This window comes from Callithrix jacchus, chromosome 7, assembly GCF_049354715.1.
Source record: "Callithrix jacchus isolate 240 chromosome 7, calJac240_pri, whole genome shotgun sequence".
NCBI lineage: Eukaryota > Metazoa > Chordata > Mammalia > Primates > Cebidae > Callithrix > Callithrix jacchus.
This window is the reverse complement of record NC_133508.1, coordinates 86,116,457-86,140,277: the sequence shown is the minus strand read 5'-3', so window position 1 is coordinate 86,140,277 and position 23,821 is coordinate 86,116,457. Positions and strand designations below refer to the sequence as shown.

General features: G+C 38.3%; 1 protein-coding gene and 1 pseudogene across 20 annotated transcripts in view; one reads left to right on the top strand and one right to left on the bottom strand.

Moving 5' to 3' along the window:
* Positions 1–23,821, top strand: part of LOC100393071 (BEN domain-containing protein 5) — a 1,596,666-nt gene that overhangs the window by 690,751 nt on the left and 882,094 nt on the right. The gene's annotated exons all lie outside the window — the stretch shown is intronic.
* LOC100391966 (protein Bop-like) lies at positions 12,636–13,730 on the bottom strand (annotated as a pseudogene).

Genomic DNA, 23,821 nt, shown 5'->3' with positions numbered 1-23,821 from the left:
AGTAAAAGAGCGCCTCACAGTTTATAAAACACTTTTCCTTTCAGCTATCTCATTTGGTCCTAGTAACAACTAAAGGAAGAAGGTAACTGTGTATAGGTGCTTTACATGCCATCTTATATAATCTCTGAAGTCTTACAAGGTAGAATTTTTAAGTTCTCATTTTGCAGATGAAGATCTAAGACAACTGAGAAGTAAACTACTTGCTGAACTTTTTCTTGAGATGAGTAGGAAATGCTATTGGGATGGATATTAATCTTTGTTTCAAGTATATTTTTAATCTTAAGATTGAGGGTCATTTCCTCTGAGCATCTACTTAATTGTAAACAATTCTACATGTTATTGAATCTCTAAACCATCTTATGAGGTAGATACTATCATCCTCATTTTACAGATTTTTTTTCATTTTGCAAGCATTTATTGAGCATCTGCTATATTCTAGAAACTGTTCTAGACACTGGATGAACACCTTCAAATAAGACAGGCATGATTACTTCTTTTGAATCTTACATTCAAATAGGAGGAGACAATAAATAAATATACATGCTTAAGATGTACAAAGTACAGAGACTGAGGCCCTACTTTAGACTGGATCATCATGGAAGGACTCACTAAGGATGACACATTTAATTAAGAAATGTTAAGTGGTAAGAAAGACCTAGTTTTAGAAAGATCTAAGTGATTGTAATTGTAAGCAGAGAACAGTAAATAAATATATATTAAGGGGAAAATAAGCTTTGTGTCTTGTGATGATTCATTTTATGTGTCAACTTAACTGGACTACTAGGTGCCCAAATATTTGGTTAAATATCATTCTGAGTGTTTGAGAGTGTTTCCAGCTAAGATTAACATTTGAATCAGTAGATTTAGTCTGTACCCATTGTTGGTAGATCTCATCCAATTCATTGATGCCTGAATAGAACAAAAGGCTAAATAGAGGGAATTCACTCTCCCTACCTTGCTGCCTTAAAGCTAGGATATTGTTTTTCTCTTGCCTTTGGAACAGTCAGACTGGTACTTACACCATAGGCTTTCCTGATTCTCAGGTTTTCAGACTTGGACTGGAAGGAAACCATTGGGTCTCCTAGGTTTCCAGATGGCTGTCTACAGATCATGGGATTTTCATCTCTATAATGTGAGCCATTTCCTTATGATATATAAATATTATATACACACACACACACACACACACACACACATACATACACATAAATCTTATATTGGTCCTTTCTCTCTGGAGAACCCAGACTAACATATGCTATTTAGGAAAAAAGAATGCACAGATGTAGTGGAAGAATAGTAAATGATGGGACGAGAAGTCTAAAATGAGTTTGAGAAGTTAGGGAAGGCCAGATATCATAAGCCTTTGTAGTCCAAGATAAAAAGTTCAGATTTTATTCTACATGTGTTAGGAAGACATTAGAGTGTCTTAAGCAGTGAAATAACACAATTTGACTTATATTTTTAAAAAAACACCCCGATTACTGTGTGGAGAATGGATTATATACAGAAAAGATTAAAGGACCAGTTAGGAAACAGTTGTGGTGGTCCAGATGAGAAATGATGGTGGCTTGGATAAAAGTGACAATAATAGAAGTGAGCAGATTTTGGATATATTTTGTGGTTGTGTCAACATGACTTGCTTAGGTAGGGTTTGAGAGAAAGAATAAATAAAAAATGACTCATAGGTTTTTGACCTGAGCAGCTGAGTGAATAGTTGTATCATTTACCGATATGGTGAAGGCCGTGGGAGAAGCAGATTTTGGGAATGAATCTCAAAATTTCTGTTTCAGCCATATTAAATCTAAGATGGCTATTAGACAATGAAGTGTATATGTCAAGCAGAGAGTTGAATATATGTCTGGAAACCAGTGGCTATGTGTATTCAGAGATTAAATGGCTTACCAAATGTAACACAGAAAAATTGGTGGAGCTGGTTTATTTGACAAAAACTCCAAGCCCTCCCTAGCTTCAAACTGGAATTGACTATCAGTTGGACATAAAACCAGGCTCAGCAATAATATCTGCCTTGGTAGGACTTTCTTTTGCGACACTTCACTGTCTTCCCCGGACTCCTCTTTGTCCCTCCACACATGGCTATAAATGGGGTTTTAAAATGCTTTCTCTGGCTGACAGTCTTACTGTATTACCTAGGAATTGGTAGGGGAATCTATGAGCCTAATTCTTAAGGAGAATCACTTGTGACCATAAAGGTGCCACTTAATATAGTATCAAAGACCATGGGCTTCAGATTCAGCCTATGAGTTTGATTTCTGGCCATGCAATCTTCATTATATCTTAACTCAAAAGTCTCTTCACCTGTTTCCTAGTTTATAAAAGTGTGAATACTAATACTTGGATTAGCTAGGACAGTCTATGTAGTTCTTAGTACCTGCCATTTGGTAAACATGCATAACTATCATCAATAATAATGATTAGGTAGTAATATTTTGTCACCTTTCATATTAAATCTTTGAGTATGATATCTTGAAGTGTCATGAGTCAATGGGTATGAATATTTTCAAGGATTTCAAATCACCTTCCAAATGTTTAGTTTCAGAAAAGAGAAATATGAGGTAGCTTGATAGAGTAGAAAGAAGATTAGGCCTGGAATCAGAAGGAACTAGATTTGGGTTCTGGTTTTACTGTGTTACCTTTCACTTTGTTATGCCTCAGTTTCCTTATATATGTACTTAAGTAATAGCACTTGCCATGCCAGTTTCCATGCTTACTGTACAGGCTTGTCCATATGGAATGGAAACAATGTGTATGAAAGTACTTTTAAAACTCTAACAGATTGCATGAGATTTCAGGGATGGTTATAATTATAATTATTACTCATGGCTGCATAACCAACAGATGATAGTGGCTAGATAGAATTAAACCTAGATCTCTTAACTTGCCTATTCATTACATCCTGAAACCTGGTCAATTGTTGGAGCCTGCATCTGCTCTTAGTCTGGGAAGCCTGTGGTAATCCAGGCTTAACCAAAGTTCTCTGGGGGCAGATTTTATGATAAGGTTTTATAAATGGAAGTCCAACACATTTAAATAATGGCATTTTTTCCAGCTGGATTGAGCTGACCATGGCCAAACTGAACTAGAAGAAGGTTTAATGTGAGACTTTTGTGCTATCTTGCCCATCGTGTTCCTGACCTTGGAAAACCCGGTCTTTAATTTTAAATTTATCATATGGACTTTAGATGTGTTGAATTAGATAAATCATAATTCTTGTTTCATATATACTGTCACTATTGATCTATTTATGGCCTTTTTATTATTTGTTTTTTAAATAATATAAAACTACTCAAGAACTCACCATTGAATCCAAGAAAAAGAACATGACCAATAGTTTAAATCATTCTATTGCTCCTCAGACATAAATTTTATGCTTTTGAAAAACTTTTTCATTATACTTTAAGTTTGAGGGATACATGTGCACATGTGAAGGTTAAACAAATTCACAAGAAAAAAACAATCCCATCGAAAGGTGGGAAAAGGATATGAATAGACACTTCTCAAATGAAGACATATATGCGGCCAATAAACATGAAACTTTTTTTGTTCATTATCACTGGTCATTAGAGAAATGCAAATCAAAACCACAGTGAGATACCATCTCACGCCAGTTAAAATAGTGATCATTAAAAAGGAAAAAACAGATGCTGGAGAGGATGTGGAGAAATAGGAACACTTTTGCACTGTTAGTGTGAGTGTAAATTAGTTCAACCACTGTGGAAGACAGTGTGGCAATTCCTCAAGGATCTAGAACCAGAAATAGAATTTTATGTTTTTAAACAGTTTTTTCAGATACATATGTATGGTTAAACAATATTGTTTAATTTTCGTTGTTTTGGAGCATTGTAACATCAGTGTAATGTAGTAATTTGTTTTCTGAAACTGGCTTGTTAAACTTGTTGTTACTAAGATTCACTTATATCATTGGGTTTTACTATAGTTAATTTATTTTCCCTATGAAATATTATTCCACATTTAGGATATCCTATACTAGTGTTTTGTTTAAAATTCTTGGCAACAATGAACATGAGTAGAATAGATGGGTAATTTTCCCTTCTTTTACAGTCCTTTCTTGGTTTTGGCATTAGACTTACATGTGCTTCATGGAATAATGAAGTTTTTCACGATTTTTGTTCTTTGTGGGTTTCTGCTCTTTGAAAATTGGTTATAACGTACCTATAAAATAATATGACCTGGTATTTTACTTGATAGGAAGTTTTAAATTCCTTAATTGTCTTTACTAGTTATTTATTCAGATTTCCTATTTCTTTTAAAATCTATTTTGGTAAGTTATAGTTTTCAAGGAATTTGTCCATTTCTTCTACCAACATTGTCACCTCAGAAATGTTACCATTCTATACTAAAGAATTTTCACCTATAAGACCAGCCTTCATGCTGACTAAATGAACATTTTCAAAAGGGCATTCAAATATGGCTAGAGATCAGGAAGAGAGAAAAGCAACCAACTAACAATTAGCCTCCCTCCTTCCTTGCCTCTTTCCCTCCTCGACAAAGCAGCCCTTCTGTGCTGGGGAAGCACCTCTGCCCTCCTCAGCTTGTACTCTCCAAAGCCCACAGGCTGAAATGGCTGAGTCATCCAAACAGCAAAGGTAGCGGCCTGCTCCTCCCTCAGCACTCCTTCCCAGGGAGTGATCAGCGCTCTATCTGTAGAGTAGGGGTAAAGGTGGCTGGAGGCCTCTGCTGGGAGGGCCTGATCAGTGAGGAGGAATGGGTTGGGTCCCACTTAAAGGAGCAGTCTGGCCACGTTTTGGTAAAGGTGCAGTGCTGTGCTGCGCTGTGTTTCCTACCTCAACTAGACGATTTGGACTCTCTGAAGCCTCCACGATAGAACGGTTGAGTTGTCGAAACAACAAAGGTGGCAGCCTGCCCCTTCCGCTCGGCACTCCCTCCCAGAGAGAGAGATCAGAGTTCTGTCCCTAGAATAGAGATCAGGTGGCTGGAGGCCAGGCTGGGAGGGGCCCCACCCAGTGAAAAGGAATGGATCAGGGTCTTGCTTAAAGAAGCAGTCTGGTTAAACAGACATTTTGGTAAAGCAGCTGTACTGTTTGGATTCTCTAAAATCTGCAGGCTGGCATGGCTAAGTCGTCCAAAGAGAAAAGATGGCAGTCTGCCCCTCCTCCTGGTGGTTTAAGTCCCTTTTAAGATAGGCACTACCCAAGGTCACGTGGCTGGCTGGAATTGCAAGCCAGCTGGTCTTATCTTGTGAGGTGCGGTGGAAGCAGGGCTGGCAGAATGATGCTGCTCTAACCCGCTGGATTCAGCTCTCTTGCTAGAGGGTATGTGCAGACCTCCCACCTTGCCTGAGTTGCAGTCACCTTTCCCTGAGATCCTGGGGTGGGAGTAAGTAAACCTCCTAGGTCTCTGTGCATGCATGAGTGGCAGCTCTGCCAAGATTCCATAAAGCTCTGTGTGTCAGACCCAAGGCCCCGGTGGAGTGAGTTGACAAGGGAATCTGTTGAACCAAGGGTTGCAAAGATTTGTGGGAGAAGCATGTTTTCCTAGGGTCACATATTCACTTGCTGCTTCCCGTGGCTGGAAGTGGGGGTTCTCTTGGCTCTGTGTTGCTCCCAGGTGGGCCGTCACCCTGCCCTGCTTTTCTCTATTCTCCATGAATCAAGTTGTTTCCCTGATCAGGCCTAATTTGAGTACCAGGATATTTCAGTTGAAGGTGATGAATTTACTCACCCCTTTAATTCCTCTCCATAAGTACCACCCACAATAGCTGCTTCTAATTGGCCATCTTGGCCCCCTCACCCCTTTGCTTCATATCTAAACTTTACTAATTTCTATTTGAAAACACTCTTTTATGTTTGTAATAATATTCAACAGTGTCTCATGTTCTAAAAGGAGAAGGCAAGATACCTTTGAATTTTCATTTTCTTAACTTTTCAGAGATCATAATATTGACCTGGCTTACAGAGCATTAGGATTAATTAATTAACACTGTACTTTGAAAATGTTAAATACTATAGAAATGCTAAATAGCATTATTAGACTTGGAGTCTAAAAGACAAATGAAACTCCAAACTTTATTTAAATGCTTTTATATCATAGGATTTTTTTTTTTCTCTCAGAAGCATTTTATTTTATGAGACAGCTTGCTCTGTCACCTAGGCTGGAGTGCAATGGCGCCATCTTGGCTCACTGCCACCTTTGCCTCCCAGGTTCAAGCAATTTTCCTGCCTCAGCTTCCTGAGTAGCTGGGATTACAGGGGTGTGCCACCATGCCCGACTGATTTTTGTAGTTTTAGTAGAGACGGGGTTTCATCATGTTGACCAGGCTAGTCTTGAACTCCTGACCTCAAGGTAATCCACCCGCCTCAGCCACTCAAAGTGCTGGGATTACAGGCATGAACCACCACACCTGGCCAGAATAATTTTAAAGGCTATGTAGCTACATTTTTGGCTTCAAATAGGAATATCACAATGAGTATAAAACATGGATGCCTAATTTCCTCACCTTTCTTTTCATTCTGTTTTTCATACATTCATTCAACAAGCATTTTCTGGTTGCCTGTTTGTTGAAAAGCATGGAGCAAAGCACTGCAGATGCAGTCATAGTCTCTGACTGGTGGGTGAGAAAGATACATATATTCTCAAGTAAATATATATAAGACAGACCCTGAGATGCAGATGCAGAGTGTGAATGTAGAGAATTATCACATTCCAACTGTCAGTATATTTCTACGGTTGATGAGAAACTCAGAAAGATTTCACATACCTGGTATTAATGGGCTATACTTGAAAGAGTAATAGAATTTTGATAGACCAAAAAATAGCATGAGGAATGTTTACATGTGCATTTATTTTTATTTATTTATTTATGAGACAGGGTCTTGCTCTGTCACCTAGGCTGGAGTGCAGTGGTGGGGTCTTGACTCACTGCAACCTCCACCTCTTGGGTTCAAGCTATTCTTAATGCCTCAGCCTCCCAAGTAGCTGGGACTACAGGTGCACACTACCACACCCGGCTTATTTTTGTATTTTCAGTAGAGATGGGGTTTCACCACGTTGGCTAGGCTGATCTTGAACTCCTGACCTCAAGCAATCCACCTGCCTCAGTCTCCCAAAGTGCTGGGATTACAGGAATGAGCCACTGTGCCAGGCACATTTATTTATTTATTTATTTTTTTTGAGATGGATAGTCTATCTGTTGTCCAGCTTGGATTGCAGTGGTGCAATCTTAGCTCACTGCACCCTCCACCTTCTGGATTCAAGTGATTCTCCTGCCTCAGCCTCCTGGGTAGCTGGGATTACAGGTATATGCCATCCCACCCAGCTATTTTTTTGTATTTTTAGTACAGATGGGGTTTCACCATGTTGGCCAGGTTGGTCTTAAACTCCTGACCTCAGGTGATCTGCCCTTCTTGGCCTCCCAAAGTGCTGGTATTACAGGCGTGAGCCTCTGTGCCTAGCCACTTAGAGAAGTTTTATAGCTGGTCCAGAGTGACACAGTAAGTCAATTCCTTATTCGGATTAGTAGTAAAGAAACTTTTACTAAATGCACATGTATCATAATTTTAATATGATTATGATAGGAAATTGAGATTCTACACAAAGATGGCCCAAGGACAGAGGGCACTGCATGCCAGGCAGAAATAACATAAGCAAATAAAGATCCCTGGAATATTGAGATGGGATAACAGGAGTTGGTTTGTTGGGGAGGGCGAATGGCTATTCACTTGACATGTATTGGGGAATAGTTAGAAGTAAAATGAGATAGGTAAGCACGTGGATTTAAGGGACTTGAATGAAGTTTTGTCATGTTGAGTGTGAGGTGGTAACAGAATGACCAAGTAGAAATTTTTAATGGATAAAGCTACAACTCTGATTGCTAGTGAAAGGATAGCATTACTTGGGAGTTATTAATATAGACATAACATCAAAGTCATGATAATAAATGAGATCTCTGAGAAAAAGAGGACTAGACCTCATTAATAAAAGTCTATGGCATGTTAGCTCAGTGCAGTTCTTGGTTTATACATGGGGAAACCAAGGCAAGAAGAAATTTGCTTAAATTTACCCAGTAAATTAGTTGCAGACTTGAAACTAAATTCCATATTTCTTTACTCCAGAGCCCTCTTCTTTTCCACTGATACTTGTTTTAACCAATATTGGCATTATTCAATAGAGAACTATAGCTACTCAAGTGAAATTGGAAACTTGAAATGGAAACCAGAATCATGAAGAGGAAGAGAATATTGCCTTTTTTATTTTTAATCATTTTCTGTCTAGCAATTCTTAAGTTCATCTTGAAAAGCATGGCCTCAGGAGATCAGGGGACTGCAGGTTCCCATGTGATTACACATGGGCTTATTTCTCTCTCTAGTTCCTTTCACCTTCTGTTGTTGTTGTTGTTAATTTCCTTCCTTGTGGGACAGTTTGCTGAGAGACATTTGAGCTTACTGCTAGGGAATATTTGTCTCCTTTTTCAAAACAGAAATGTCTCTTTTTTCTCACCTATTGGGGAAACCCTGTCCTTAAAACACCTGTAGCTCATTTGCCAGGATATTGCCTTGACATGATTCCTAATCAATAACTCCTTCCTCCTATATCATCTCCATCAGTGGCGGAGAAATTATGATTCAGTTTTAACCCCTGTTTATTAATGGCTGGTGCTATGGTTTGAATGATGCCGCTATGTTTTACCCTCCAAGATTCATGTTGAAATCTAATCTCTAATGCAACCCTATTAAGAGATGTGGCCTTTGGGAGGTGATTAAGTCTCGAAGACTCTGCCCTTTTGAATGGAATTAGCACCTCTATAAGAGCTCAAGGTTGAAGGGAGCACTACCTTGCTTTTCTGTCCATTCCACTGTGTGAAGACATAGCCTTCCTCCCCTCTGGGGGATGCAGCAGCAAGGCACCATTTTGGAAGCAGAGAGCAGCCTTCACCAACACCAGTTTTGCTGGGGTCTTGATCTTTTATTTCTCAGCCTTCAAAACTATGAGTAATAAAATTCTATTGTTTATAAATTACCAAGCTTCTGATTTGGTATTACACCATTAATGGACTAAGTTAATAGTCTGCCTTGAGCTGCAGGTTTCAATTTACTTTAAACAAATACTTTCAGTAGCCTAGTTTTTTTTTAGTAAATTATGTCCATCTTTAAAATAAGAGAACTGAGATGCAGATAAGAGGTGATGTAACATGATTACAATAGGAAAAATAAGAGGCCCCCAAAAATATTTATGTCCTAGTCTCCAAAACCTTTGAATATGTTACCTTACATGGCAAAGGGACATTGAAGATGCAATTAAGGATTTTTGAGATGAGAAGATTGTACTGGATTATCCAAGTGGGCCCAATATAATCATAAGAGTCCTTGTAAGAGGGAGACTGGAAGGTTAAAGTCAGAGGAGACATGATGAGAGAAGCAGAGAGGCCAGAGAGAGAAATTTTAAGATGCTGTGCTGATGACCTTATAGACAGAGGGAGGAGCCACGAGCCAGAAATGCAGGTAGACTCTAGAAGGTGGAGAAGGTAGAGAAACAGATTCTCCCCCTAAAGTCCCAGAAGTAAGGTAATACTGTCAATGTCTTGATTTTAGAACTTCTTACCTTCAAAACTGTAAGATAGTAGATGTGGGTTGTTTTAAGCCATTATATTTGTGATAACTTGTTATAGGAGCAATAAGAAATTATATAAAATGTCATATACCAGGTATTTTTTCCAGTAGTTTTCATTTTTCCTAATGTAAATGTTGCTTCTTACACTCATCTAACTGAACCCTGCCTCATAATTTGACGTTGTTGATGATTTCCCTCTTCATGACTTTATTCCCTTCTTTTCAAGGTACCATATACTCCTTAATCTCTCCCTTCTCTCATTCTTTGCATCAGTTATGGATTACTCCTCCTTTTATTACATCCTAAATATTCGCTATCTTGTCCTTTTCTTTAATTCTTTCCCTTCCCTTCTCTTTATACTATCCCTGGATAATCTCATTCATCCTCATGGCTTCCATTTTTTATCTATATAGTAATGATTACCCAAAATGTCTCTCCTCTAAGTTTTAGGCTGCCTTTTCAAATATCTCCTTGAAGAATTAACATCATAACAGGGAAAATATTAAACATAGCCCTAGATAAAAGACTGATAATCTTCAAAAGTACAATAGGTATGACCTTTCAATAGAGATGGTATAAGTCAAAAGACAACAGATTGACATCTTTAAAGTGCTGAAAGGGGAATTTAAAAAAACATAGAATTCCATTTCTAGTGAAATTGTCCTTCAAAAATGAAAGTAAACAAAATCTGAGAAAACTTATTCCTTGCAGGCCTGAACCACAAGAAGGACTAAAGGAAGTTCTTCAGGCTAAAGAAAAAATGATCTTAGCAGTTTGACTATGAAGTTTTATATTAGTCTATTCTCACACTACTGTAGAGAAATACCTGAGACTGGGTAATTTATAAAGAAAAGAGATTTAATTGACTCATAGTTTTGCAGATTGTGCAGGAAGCATAGCAGCTTCTGCCTCCCAGGAGGCCTCAGAAAGCTTTGAATCGTGGTGGAAGGCAAAGGGGGACTGAGAAGTGTCACATGGAGGGAACAGAAGCAAGAGAGAGAGAGTGGGGAGGTACTACATGCTTTAGAATGATCAGATCCAATGAGAACTCACTAACTGTCATGAGAATAGCACAAAGAGGATGGTCCTAAACCATTCATGAGAAATCCCCATGGTCCAGTCTTTCCCACCAGGCCCTACCTTCAACACTGGGGATTACAATAGAATTTGAGATTTGGTGGGGACACAGACCCAAACCATATCAAGTTCCTACGTGTGATTTTCTTTGTATTTATTTTACTTGCAATATATGGTTTCTTGAATCAGTTATTAAATGTCCTTCATAAATTCTAAGAACTACAGGAAGGAATGAGAAGCAATGGAAATGGTAAATGTATGAAGAAAAGGATATTGACTGTTTTAAAACAATAGTGGTAATAATGGCTTCTGGGTAGTATAATACGGGTAGAAGTTATATATTTGACAGTGGTAGTGGAAAGATAGAAGGGAGCTAATAGGATTACATGATCATGAAATGCTCACACTTTTCCTAAGAAGCAGACATGCAAAAATGTAATGAGTTGCAGCTAAAGATTTTTGTACTTTCCTGTTTGTAAGTTATCTTCATTAACAAAGAAAAATGTGAAAATGAAAGTGATGATTTATTAAGATAAAAGTTATGGATAAATTCCTTGGGATTATTTGTACAAGTCAACATGACAATATTCCTCATTTTTCCTCTCCATGTTCCTAATATAAGGCCTATGTGATCATTGATTTACTCATTCATTCAACATACTCAGACCACTATATGATAAACACTGGGTATATAGAGATATTAAGGCTAATATGTTAAAAGTGCTCAGAAATGTGTAGATTTAAGTGGTCAGTGAAGGCTTCTGACTGAAGGAGAAGCCAATTGGAGCTGATATTTAGGGATTTCTGCAACAAACACCTTGGCGAATGTAAAGATGTAAGAATAGTGTTAGATACTGTGATTTTTCCCCTGGTTCTGTGCTGCTGAAGGTCACTCCTATGCTTTTCTAGGACTCACTTTATTTTAAAGAAACAAATTCAGTACTTTCTAATGCCCTCTAAACACAGACATTTGGGAAGGCAATACTGGTGCCGAGAGGAAAGGAATGTTTCTTTTTTTTTTTTTTTTTTTTTTTGAGACGGAGTTTTGCTCTTGTTACCCAGGCTGGAGTGCAATGGCGCGATCTCGGCTCACCGCAATCTCCGCCTCCTGGGTTCAGGCAATTCTCCTGCCTCAGCCTCCCGAGCAGCTGGGATTACAGGCACGCACCACCGTGCCCAGCTAATTTTTTTGTAATTTTAGTAGAGACGGGGTTTCACCATGTTGACCAAGATGGTCTCGATCTGTTGACCTCGTGATCCACCCGCCTCGGCCTCCCAAAGTGCTGGGATTACAGGCTTGAGCCACCGCGCCCGGCCAGGAATGTTTCATTTTTTAAAACATCTTTCTCCCTCTAATATTCCAGTAAAGTAAACAAAAGTGGCTCAGTTATTTTTTTTCTTCAGAATACAAGTTGTAGGTCAGGCTGCTGGAGAGGGTGCCAAGCTCTGCTGGAGAATTATTCAGAATGCCATGAGAGTGCTGGTCTCTGTGCTGAATCTAATGCAGTGGGTAAGGGCTCATAACCAGGATGAGATGAATTTTCTGTTGTTAAAGCAGCTCTGAGGCAGTTTCTTTTTTTCCTTAAGAAGAAATTCTCAGGATTCTCTTCACTATGTGGTCTCTTTTATTATTCCATATGAAATTTAAAGTGTTTTTTCCAATTCTGTGAAGAAAGTCAATGGTAGCTTGATGGCAATAGCATTGAATCTATACATTACTTTGGGCAGTATGGCCATTTTCAGGATATTGATTCTACCTAACCATGAGCATGGAATGTTTTCCCATCTGTTTGTGTTCTCTTATTTCCTTGAGCAGTGGTTTGTACTTCTCCTTGAAGAGATCCTTCACATCCCTTGTTAGCTGTATTCCTAGGTATTTTATTCTCTTTGTAGCAATTGTGATAAAGGCCACTTTATCACGAGGCGCAGCATTGTTCCCGCCTGGGTTGTATTCAGAACCCAGGAGAAAGTGGTGGTTCTCCTGGGGTCTCTGGGGCCTCCACCACCTCCTGTGGGGTACCTGAGGATACCTCCTGGTCTCCCTCTGACTCTGAAACCTCCTCGTCTGTTTTCTGGGGTTTCAGATACCCTGGGTGAGCTGGGTCTGGTCTCTGGGCAGGAGAATTAGCTGACTCCAACAGTCTAGGGACAGGTGTAGGGACTGCCCCCTCTGGCTGAGAGGAGGCTGGTTCCACAGGACCAGGCTTGGAGCTACATGCAGAACTGGGCAGGAATGGGGGCTCCCTGGGTCCAGGGGTGCTCTCTTTGGTCAGCTGCTGCTCGGGCAGAGCACTTCTGGATATAGAGCTGGACCTAGACACAGCAGGGGTGGCCATGGTGGCTGGTAAAGCCCTGGGGGCAGTACCCATGTTGAGTGCCAGGCCCTCCAAGAACCTAGCTAAGTATTGCCTCACTGCAGGCAGCTGAGGGGACACTGGCGGCCGGCTGGAGGCCAGGGGCAGGGGACAGGGAACCACCTCGTGGTACTCAGCCAAACTGTTCGGGTCTTGAACAACTTCCTTGAGATCCCGGCAAAAGAGCTCGTAATTGTCAGGCAGGGGCAGGTCCCTAACAAGGTAGGGGGCTGCCCAGGCCTGGGCTCGGCCTGTCAGGTGCCCAAGGATCTTGTAGACACGGCTGGTGTTGTCCTGATAGTGCTCGAGGCGGAAGGACATGTCATCGCCCAGTTGGGCCAAGAAATGGTCCAGTAGCCATGGGGAGCCATCAAAGGTGCCTGGGTCCAAGCCTGGCACCCAGCAGAAGTCCACCTGCGGGGTCAGGGGCTGGGCATGCACCTAGCTAGAGGACCCCTTTCTGCAAGTTGACTGCCAGGAGCACCACTAGCTGTGCTCTTCTGCTCCATGATCGTTCGCACACACACGGGGTCCCTGCAGCAGGGCCGCTTAATCCATGGATCCACAAGGGGGGGTGCATGCTACCCCAGGAGAGGCCTGGTCCATCTGCTTCCACGGGTGTGCGTTGGCATAATTGGCGGCTGCCCAGATGGGAACTCCAGGGCCCTGCTGATGGTAACGGCCACGAGGCATGCTGGGAGCAGAGGGGAGAAGAGAGGAGAGCCAGCACTGGGGGCAAGGTGTAGCAATTGAATGGGAGTTCACCCCTGATTTGGCTCTCTTTTTGTCTGTTACTGGTGTATAGGAATGCTTGTGATTTTTGCACATTGATTTTGTATCCTGAGACTTTGCTGAAGTTGCTTATCAGTTTAAGGAGATTTTGGGCTAAGACGACGGGGTCTTCTAGGGATACAATCATGTCATCTGCAAATAGAGACAATTTGACTTCCTCTTTTCCTAATTGAATACCCTTTATTTCTTTTTCTTGCCTGATTGCCCTGGCCAGAACTTCCAATACTAAGTTGAATAGGAATGGTGATACAGGGCATCCTTGTCTTGTGCCAGATTTCAAAGGCAATGTTTCCAGTTTTTACCCATTCAGTATGATATTAGCTGTGGGTTTGTCATAAATAGCTCTTATTATTTTGAGATACATTCCACTGATACCTAGTTTATTGAGAGATTTTAGCATAAAGGGCTGTTAAATTTCATCAAAGGCCTTCTTTGCATCTATTGAGATAATCATGTGGTTTTTGTCTTTGATTCTGTTTCTGTGATGGATTACATTTATACATTTGTATATATTGAATCAGCCTTGAATCACAGGGATGAAGCTGACTTGATTGTGATGGATAAGCACTTTGATGTGCTGTTGCATTTGGTTTGCCAGTATTTTATTGAGGATTTTTGCATCAATATTTATCATGGATATTGGCCTGAAATTTTCTTTTTTAGTTGTGCCTCTGCCAGGTTTTGGTATCAGGATGATGTTGGTCTCATTAAATGAGTTAGGGAGGATTCCCTCTTTTTCTATTGTTTGGAGTACTTTCAGAAGGTATGGTAGCAGCTCCTCTTTGTACCCCTGGTAGAATTTGGCTGTCAACCCATCTGGTCCTGGACTTTTTGGTTGGTAGGCTATTAATTGCTGCCTCAATTTCAGACTTGGAGGCATCATGCTATCTGACTTCAAACTACACTACCAGGCTACAGTAATCAAAACAACATGGTACTGATAATAAAACAGATATAGACCAATGGAACAGAACAGAGACCTCAGAAATAACACCACACATCTACAACCATCTGTTCTTTGACAAATCTGACAAAAACAAGCAATGCGGAAAGGATTTCCTATTTAATAAATGGTGTTGAGAAAACTGGCTAGCCATGTGCAGAAAGCTGAAACTGAAGCCTTTCCTTACACCCTATACAAAAATAACTCCAGATGGATTAAAGATTTAAACATAAGACCTAAGACCATAAAAACTCTAGAAGACGACCTAGACAATACCATTCAGGACATAGGCATGGGCAAGGACTTCATGACTAAAATGCCAAAAGCAGTGACAACACAAGCCAAAATAGACAAATGGGATCTAATTAAACTAAAAAGCTTCTGCACAGCAAAAGAAACTATCATTAGAGTAATGATAGTTACTGGCAACCAACAGAATGGGAAAAAAAACTTTTACAATGTACCCATCTGACAAAGGGCCAAAATCCAGAATCTACAAAGAACTTAAACAAATTTACAAGAAATAAACAGCCCCATCAAAAAGTGGGTGAAGGATATGAACAGACACTTCTCAAATGAAGACATTTATGCAGCCAACAAACTTATGAAAAAAAGCTCATCATCACTGGTCATTAGAGAAATGCAATTCAAAACCACATTGAGATACCATCTCATGCCAGTTAGAATGGCAATCATTAAAAAGTCAGGAGACAACATTTGCTGGAGAGGATGTTGAGAAATAGGAACGCTTTTACACTATTGGTGGGAGTGGAAATTAGTTCAAGCATTGTGGAAGACAGTGTGGTGATTCCTCAAGGATCTAGAAATAGAAATACCAGTTGACCCAGCAATCCCATTACTGGGTATATACCTAAAGGATTATAAATCCTTCTATTGTAAAGACACATGCACATGTATGTTCACTGCAGCACTGTTCACAATAGTGAAGACTTGGAACCAACCCAAGCCCATTAATGATAGACTGGATAAAGAAAATGTGGCACATATACACCATGGAATACTATGCCGCCATTAAAAAGGATGAGTTAATGTCCTTTGCAGGGACATGGATGAAACTGGAAATTATCATTCTCAGCAAACTGACACAAGAACAGGAAACCAAACATCACATGTTCTCATTCATAAGTGGGTGTTGAACAATGAGAACACATGGACACAGGGAAGGGAACATCACACACTGGGGCCTGTTGATGGGGTGGGGGTCTAGGGGAAGGAGAGCCGGGAGTGGGGGATCAGAGAAGCATAGCATTAGGAGAAATTCCTAATGTAGATGACGGGGTATTGGATGCAGCCTACAGCATGGCACGTGTATACCTATGTAACAAACCTGCACGCTGTGCACATGTAACCCAGAACTTAAAGTATAATAATAATAATAATAACATAGAAGACATTCCCTGGTTCTTGAAATTGTTGGAGAGAAATTAGTTTTGGGATTAATTTGCTTTGCTGCAGATAGATATCTTTCTTAGATTGACAATAGTTTGTGATGTTTGGACCATATAGAAATTCAGGGTAAGAAGCACTAAACTATGAAAGAAAGCCATTTATTCATTAATTTGTTCAGCTAGCATTCACTGGACTCCTAGTCTGTGTCAGGAACTGTGTTAGTTATTGGGGATATAGATGTAATTAATTATAGCTTTGACTAATTCTATTTCATAGGCAAAGACTGACAATGAAAACACAAATATAATATTAGAATTCATTATAAACTAAATGCCAAGAGAGTACAAAACAAACAAATTCTGAGGAATCAGAGATGGCTTCCTCTATGGGTATCTTTTGAACTGGATCTAGAAGTAGTAGGAGTTTGCCAGGCCTTAGGGGCCATTTTAAGTGATGGAAACAGCAGGAGAAAAGTCACAAAGACTTAAAGATGTCCTGTGTGGCAAAGTGTAGGTGCTCTAGAACATAGGGAGTTTGTAGGCTATAGGAATTAAAACTATAAAATGAGATGCAAGTCAAATGTGAAAGGCCTTGAAAGTCATTGTAATGGTGGACCATCTAAAATGAGTGTATTTAAAACTGAAAATGTTTCTCTTGTTAGTTTTAAGCATTTACAAAGCAGTTAACTGCTTAAAATTATGCAGTAAACCGTAATTAATTTTACAATATAATTCCAGTAAAAATTTTATTGTGAGAAATTTTAAAATGTAAGATAATATAAGGAATATATATATATATATATATATATATATATATATATATTTTTTTTTTTTTTTTTTTTTTTTTCTAGTAGAGATGGGGTTTCACCTTGTTGACCAGGATGGTCTCGATCTCTAGACCTCGTGATCCACCCGCCTCGGCCTCCCAAAGTGCTGGGATTACAGGCGTGAGCCACCCCGCCCGGCCAATATAAGGAATATTATAAAAATACTTGTTTCCTACCCACAATTAACAGCCAGTAATATTCTGTTATATTTTCTTCCCATTATTTTGTTTTAAGAAAGGAGGTAATACTGATTGATTTAGTTTTAGTTTCTCAGGATGCTGCAACAAATTACCACAAACCAGGTGACTTAAAATGACAAAAATGTATTATCTCACAATTCTGGGGGCCAGAAGCCTGAAGTCAAGGTGTTCACAAGGCTACACTTGCTCTGGAAGCTGTAGGAGAGAGTCCCTCCTTGCCTCTTCCAGCTTCTGGTGGCTCCAAGCATTCCTTAACTTCTTTGGCTTTTTGGTCGTAGCACTCCAATTTCTGCCTTCATCTTCACATCTTTTTTTCTTTTTTGTTTTTTATAAAGGCACATTGGATTTAGAGCCCGCTGCATAATCTAAGATGATTACATCTCTGAATCCTTAACTTAATTGTAACTATAAAGACCCCTTTTTCAAATAAGGTAATATCCACCACTTCCATAGATTTGGATGTGGACATAAATTTTGGGGGATTTTCATTCAACCTACTACTTGGCTAGAATGTCTTTTATTAAAAAAAGAGTTTCATTTCTTATCCTCACTCACTGAAGGTGATGTTATTTTCTTGTCCATTTTCGTATTCTTTTATATCATTGATTTTCATCCATATTCAATCACCTGGTATTTTTTCACTGTGTGTATGGTTTTGTATTTTGAAATTAACATAATCCTATAAAAACTATGCTGAAATTTGCCTATTTATCTCAATTGTGTAGTTTCAAAAATTAAAACTAGCTATGTTCTAGTCTGTTCCCCTTATTTTTTTATTAATCAGGAAAGGTCTGGTTTCCCAAATCTCAGTTATTTTCTTATTCCTGCTAAATAACCAGGAGTAACCTGGGTTGGTGGCATGCTCCAGGCTGAATAAGTTTTCACCATTTTGGCAGTACACCATCTGAAAAATAAAACCTCCTCAGTCACAACAGTGGGAAGAAAAAAGCTGTAGGGTCTCACATAAGCAATTAAATGCTTCAGTGCGGAAGTGTCATTTCCATTTATAAGTTATTGGCCAAAGATAATCATGTTACCCCCCTGAATGCAAAGTATATATAGAAGTATGTTCAGAAGGAAAAGAGAATTGAGCATAGTAATAGAAGTCTCAAGCACCTGGTTTTATTCCATTGTATGAACATAACACATTGTAAACCCTTTCTCCTATGGATGGGCATTAAGTTTCCATTTTATCTGACATTGCAAATAATGCTGCATTAAGCATTTGCATGTGGTAATTTTTATTCACCTGTGAGAGAATTTCTCTAAGTCATGTGCCTAGAAGTGGGATTGTTGGGTCACAACATATATAAATTTTCTATTTCAATAGAGGCTGCCATATAGTTTCCAAACTGGATTATTAGTTTACAGTCTCACTGGTAGTATATGAGAATAATGTTTTCTACACATTTCTACTGGCAGTTAATATTATTATGCTTTTCAATTTTTATCACTTTGATGAGTAGAAAGGGATATCTCATTGTTTTAATTTATGGTTCCCTGATTATGGGTTTGTTTTGATTTATATATTTTTAAAATTTAACTTAGAAAATATTTATTGAGTGCTTACTGTATAATGGAAACTTTCCTAGGGTGTAAGGATATAGCATTAATCCCTAAGTTCAGGCAGTAAATCTGGCCCTGGGATATGGTCAAAGGCAGGGAGAACCAAGTCCTAACAGATTCAAAGTGGAGGTAACCTCAGAGACTAGATTAGAGAGTAAAATTATGTTATCCTTATATGGTTTGGTTGTGTCCCAACCCAAATTTCATCTTGAATTGTAGTCCCCGCGTGTTGAGGGAGGGACTTTGTGGGAGGTGACTGGAACATGAGGGCTGTTTCCCCCATGTTGTTCTCCTGATAGTGAGTTCCCAGTAGATCTGATGGTTTAAAAGTAGCACTTCCTCTTTCATTCTTTGTCTCTCCTGCCACCTTATGAAGACACGCCTTGCTTCCCCTTCCCCTTCTGCCATGATTATAAATTTCTGAGACCTCCCCAGCCAAGTAGAACTGAGTCAATTAAACCTCTTTCTTTCATAAATTACTCAGTCTCAGGTAGTATCTTTATAGCAGTGTGAAACTGGAATAATACACATCCTAAGGTAGAAGTTGTTTAATTCGAGTCACGCTCCTCAGAACCACTCACCTCCTGTTTTGGGTGATAGTGGTGAGGAGTGTCTCTCAGTTTATTGAAGCCTTGCTAAAGCTAATTTAGATTCCTATTTCACATCCTATGGAACTCATAAGCTCCTTCAAGATTTCTGTGAAGTTTCCTTGGAGGAGATCTCCCATTTTCATAGTTACCTCTGGCTCTGGATTCTTGCTTATGTGTACTGCCTGTGTTTTACACTGCATTGAGTTAGATGTAAAAGTCATTTTCTTCTTCTCTGTATACACTGTAGCAGATATTGCTACTTCTACTTTACTATTCATTCTCCTCTGCTTCCTTAGCAGCAAAACCCTTGATTTTAGCCGTATATTTCACTCTCTGAACAAAGACTGCAGTCTCCATACCCTCTTATAGCTAGAGAAATGTCAGCATATGTGCTGTGGTTTAAATGTTTGTTTTTCCCTCCAAACCTCATGTTGAAATTTAATTACCAGTTGGGCATGGTGGCTCACACCTCTAATGCTAACGTGTTGGGAGACTGAGGTGGGTGGATTGCTTGAGCCCAGGGGTTCAAGACCAGCCTGGGCAACGTGGTAAAACCCTGTCTCTACAAAAAAAAAATAGAAAGATCAGCCAGGTGTAGTGGTATATGTCTGTGGGTCCAGCTACTCAAGAGGCTGAGATGGAAGGATGGTTGGAGCCCAGGAGTTTGAGGCTGTAGTGAGCTGTCTGTAATGGCACCACTGTACTCTAACCTGGACAACAAAGCGATAACCTACCTAAAAAAAGAAAAAAATTTAATTACCACAGTAACAGTATTAAGAGGTAGGACTTTTGAAATATGCTATAGGCTATGAGGGCTTTACCCTAAGGGATGAGATTGGTGCCCTTATGGAAGAATGAATTTGGCTCCTCTTTCTTTCTCTTGCCTTTTGCCCTTTGATGACTCAGCAAGAAGGCCCTGGCTGGAACCTTGAAATGAACTGTGAGCCAATAAATTTCTGTTCATTGTAAATTGCTCAGTCTCAGGTATATTTATAGCTGTATAAAACAGACCAAGACTGTATCTATGAGTTATTTGAAAAACTGCTATTCTTAAGGGAGGAGTCACATTCTACTTTGTGTCTTTCTCTTTCCTGTAGGCTAGAATATGGACATAATAGCTGGAGTTTGATCAGCCATCTTGAACTAGGAGGTGGCATAGTAGGGATAATGGGTAGGTAAATAGAAAAAGTCTGAGTTCTGGCAATGGTGAAATCACCATGTCAAGCCTAGAGTGCCTAATCCAGACTTCTTGTATGTGTGAGAAAAATAAACTCTTATTGTGTTAATGACATTGTAATTTTTTATGTTTCTCACAACCTTACGCAATTTTAATTTTTATATGAACGTAAATCTCATGATTTGGTGTGATAGTGAAACAGATTTAAAGTCATATGGGTCAAGCAGAGTTGAATTCATACCTTCATCTTGCTATTTATTGGCTGTGCAGATTTGAACAAGTTAGTTGTAGTTTCAACTTACCTATCTGTAACATGAAATAGAAATGCTGGTATTATTGGATTGTTACTAGAATGAAATAAGATCATGAATATAAAGTGTTCAGCATTGTACATGTCATAAACAAACTGTACACTTCATTATGTATTTCATAAACAGAAACTTTAGTATTATCTATTATAATTAGAGCCATTCTAACTCTGCCTCTTCCCTGAAATCAAGTTCAGCAGAGGAAGTGTTGTTATAGCCTTGGCAGCAATTGGAACTCAGCTCTCCTTTTGTTCTTCTCTTTCTGGATCTTGATGCAGTTCATTAACCCTGGGCAACATGGAAAAAGTAGGTAGAATCACATATCACAAGGAAAAATTTATTTTCTGTAAGCAAGATACTTGTAAGACAACCCATTTCTAAATGGCTCATAAACACAGCTCCATATGTAGGATGAGACTAAGCATAAGAGAGTGGCCCTATAGTCTAGTACTTAAGAACAACAACCCTACAGCCAGATTGCCTGCCTTTCAATCTGGCTTCATAACTTTCTAGCTCTTACATAGATACTTATACTATTTGATCTTACCTTACACTATTTTATAAGCCCACTTTATTTTCTACTTGACAATATGTTCTAAATATTTGTTTACATTAAGTGGTTTTTACTAGATTCTTTTAAAGGAATTCTCTAAATTCTATCTACCTCAGTTTCCTACCCTTAATGCAGCTATGAGAATTAAGTTGGTTTATATGTATAAACTATTTAGAATAGTGTTTGGTATATAATAAGCCCAATGCATTTGCTGACATCATTGCCATCATCATCGTCATTGTCTGCATTTAAATATCCCATATGTTGTATTCCTGCCATAAAGTAATGCATTTGTGTTTTCATCCAAATATTAATATCGGAATGAAATGAAGCTTATTTCTAATCCTCAAAATAAGAATAAATTATTTTATTCTATTTTATAGTTCAGGAAACTAAAGTTCAGGAAGACTAAGTAACTTACCCAAGATTATATAACTATGTGAAGGTATATGAGGGCCTTAAACATAATAAGCACCCAATAAATACTATCAAGTAAAAAGTTAGGATTTGATCCTAGGGCTTCATGACTTTTAAATGTACTTTTCTGTCACTCTGTAAAGCTGATTAAGAACCTCTATCTTTTAAAAATTTTGTTGGCTAATCTGTTTTCTCATATTTGCCCAATGCCACTGAGGAGCTATGGAAATTCAAGAGAATATGATTTTATAATTTAAAACATTAAATAATTGACTATTTTTGGTAATACGGTCTTAAAGGTTTTTTTCAAATTAAGAACTACAAAGTGAAATAAAATTATTTCTATACAAAAACCCTCATAAGAGTAACATATATACAGTAATTATAATATTAGTTGAAGCTGACATCTTTACAAAGTTCAGTGTTATGTTATCCTATATTAAAGATGTTAGATTTTTGAAAGGGGTGTTTCAAATGTCTCCTCTTAATTATCACTGTGTAACTAAAGCAACACACAGACTTCCTGCCGACTCTTTCATGTCTGCTTGGATTTGGAGATTTTTTTTTAAATTTCCATGAGTCTTCTATATTCACAGTAACAGAAGTCAAGAAAGGCTCTAGCCATTGTTTCATTTTATAATTATGGGGATCTCTAAGCCTATTTCCTACCTCCTCTTAGTCCTGAATATAATGTCTCAATAGAAGTGAATGCACTCTGGGCTTGTTCCTTAATTCTCAGTTCTCTATATAATGATGATATATTAATAATATTAAATATTTATTGATCACTTACTCTGGAATAGGCACTATTATGCATATTCCAGAGCATAAATGCTTAAATGCTCAACATTCAGTGTCTCACTTATTCTACAGAGTATTCTCACAAAATATTCACATTCTACAGATGTACAAACTGAGGCTTAGAAAGGCAAACCAAATAGCTCAAGATATAATTAGGATTACTCCAGAAACTTTTATCTCAAACACTACGTTATACTTTTTCTTATTGCAAAACAACACTTATTCTTTGTAGAAATCATTGAAAATATAGATAACCAAAAAGAAGGAAACAAAAAAACCTCGTTGTAACCCAATTTAAAAATACATAAGCAAAGTTAGCATGTTGGTGTAATTTTGCATTTTTGTTTCTCTCCATACGTAGATATAAACAGCTAGATGGATGATAGAAGACATGTATGGAGACAAACACATAGAATGCTATATATGTGTTTTTTCTTAATAATTAGGTAAAGGGATACAATTTTATAAACCTGTTCTATTTTCTACTTGGCAATGCATCCTAATTTTTTTTTATACATTAAATGTCTTTTTCTCAGATGTTTCTGAAGGAATTCTTGGGAGTTCATTGTTTGACTACATCACAATTTATTTTACCAATCTTTTAGTTTTGAATAATTAAGCTCCATGATAAAAAGTGATATAAGCATTTTTATGTTCATCGTGATTATTTTAGGAGGACAAAATTCCAGGTATAGAATCGAGATTATGTATATTTAAAACAATTTTGAGACATGTTAATAAAATACCCTCCACATTCTTTCATTTTATACCTCCTCTAGCAGTGTATAAATATGCCGATCTCTTTGATTGGTATCAATATTAAACAATACTCTTTTCTTAATTATTTAACTTTCCCTACTTGCATTGCTAAACTTTTTAGTAAAACTAATGACAATTTGTAGTTTTTTGTTGTTTTCTGTTTTGCATCTCTCACGTTCTCTCTCTCTCTCTTTCTCTCTCAGTAATTGAGTAATTGTGATGATTTACTTTTTGGTTGTAAGAGCGTTATCCTTTTCTAACTAACGGACTTTTTATCAAACAGTTTTTGGTTTACAGAAAAAAATTGAATGAAATATACAGATGCTCCATATACCCCCTCACCACTCCTTCAATTTCCTCTGTTATTAACATCTTGCATTAGTGTGAGGCATTTGTTACAATTGATGAGTCAATATTTATACATTATTATTAATTAAAATTT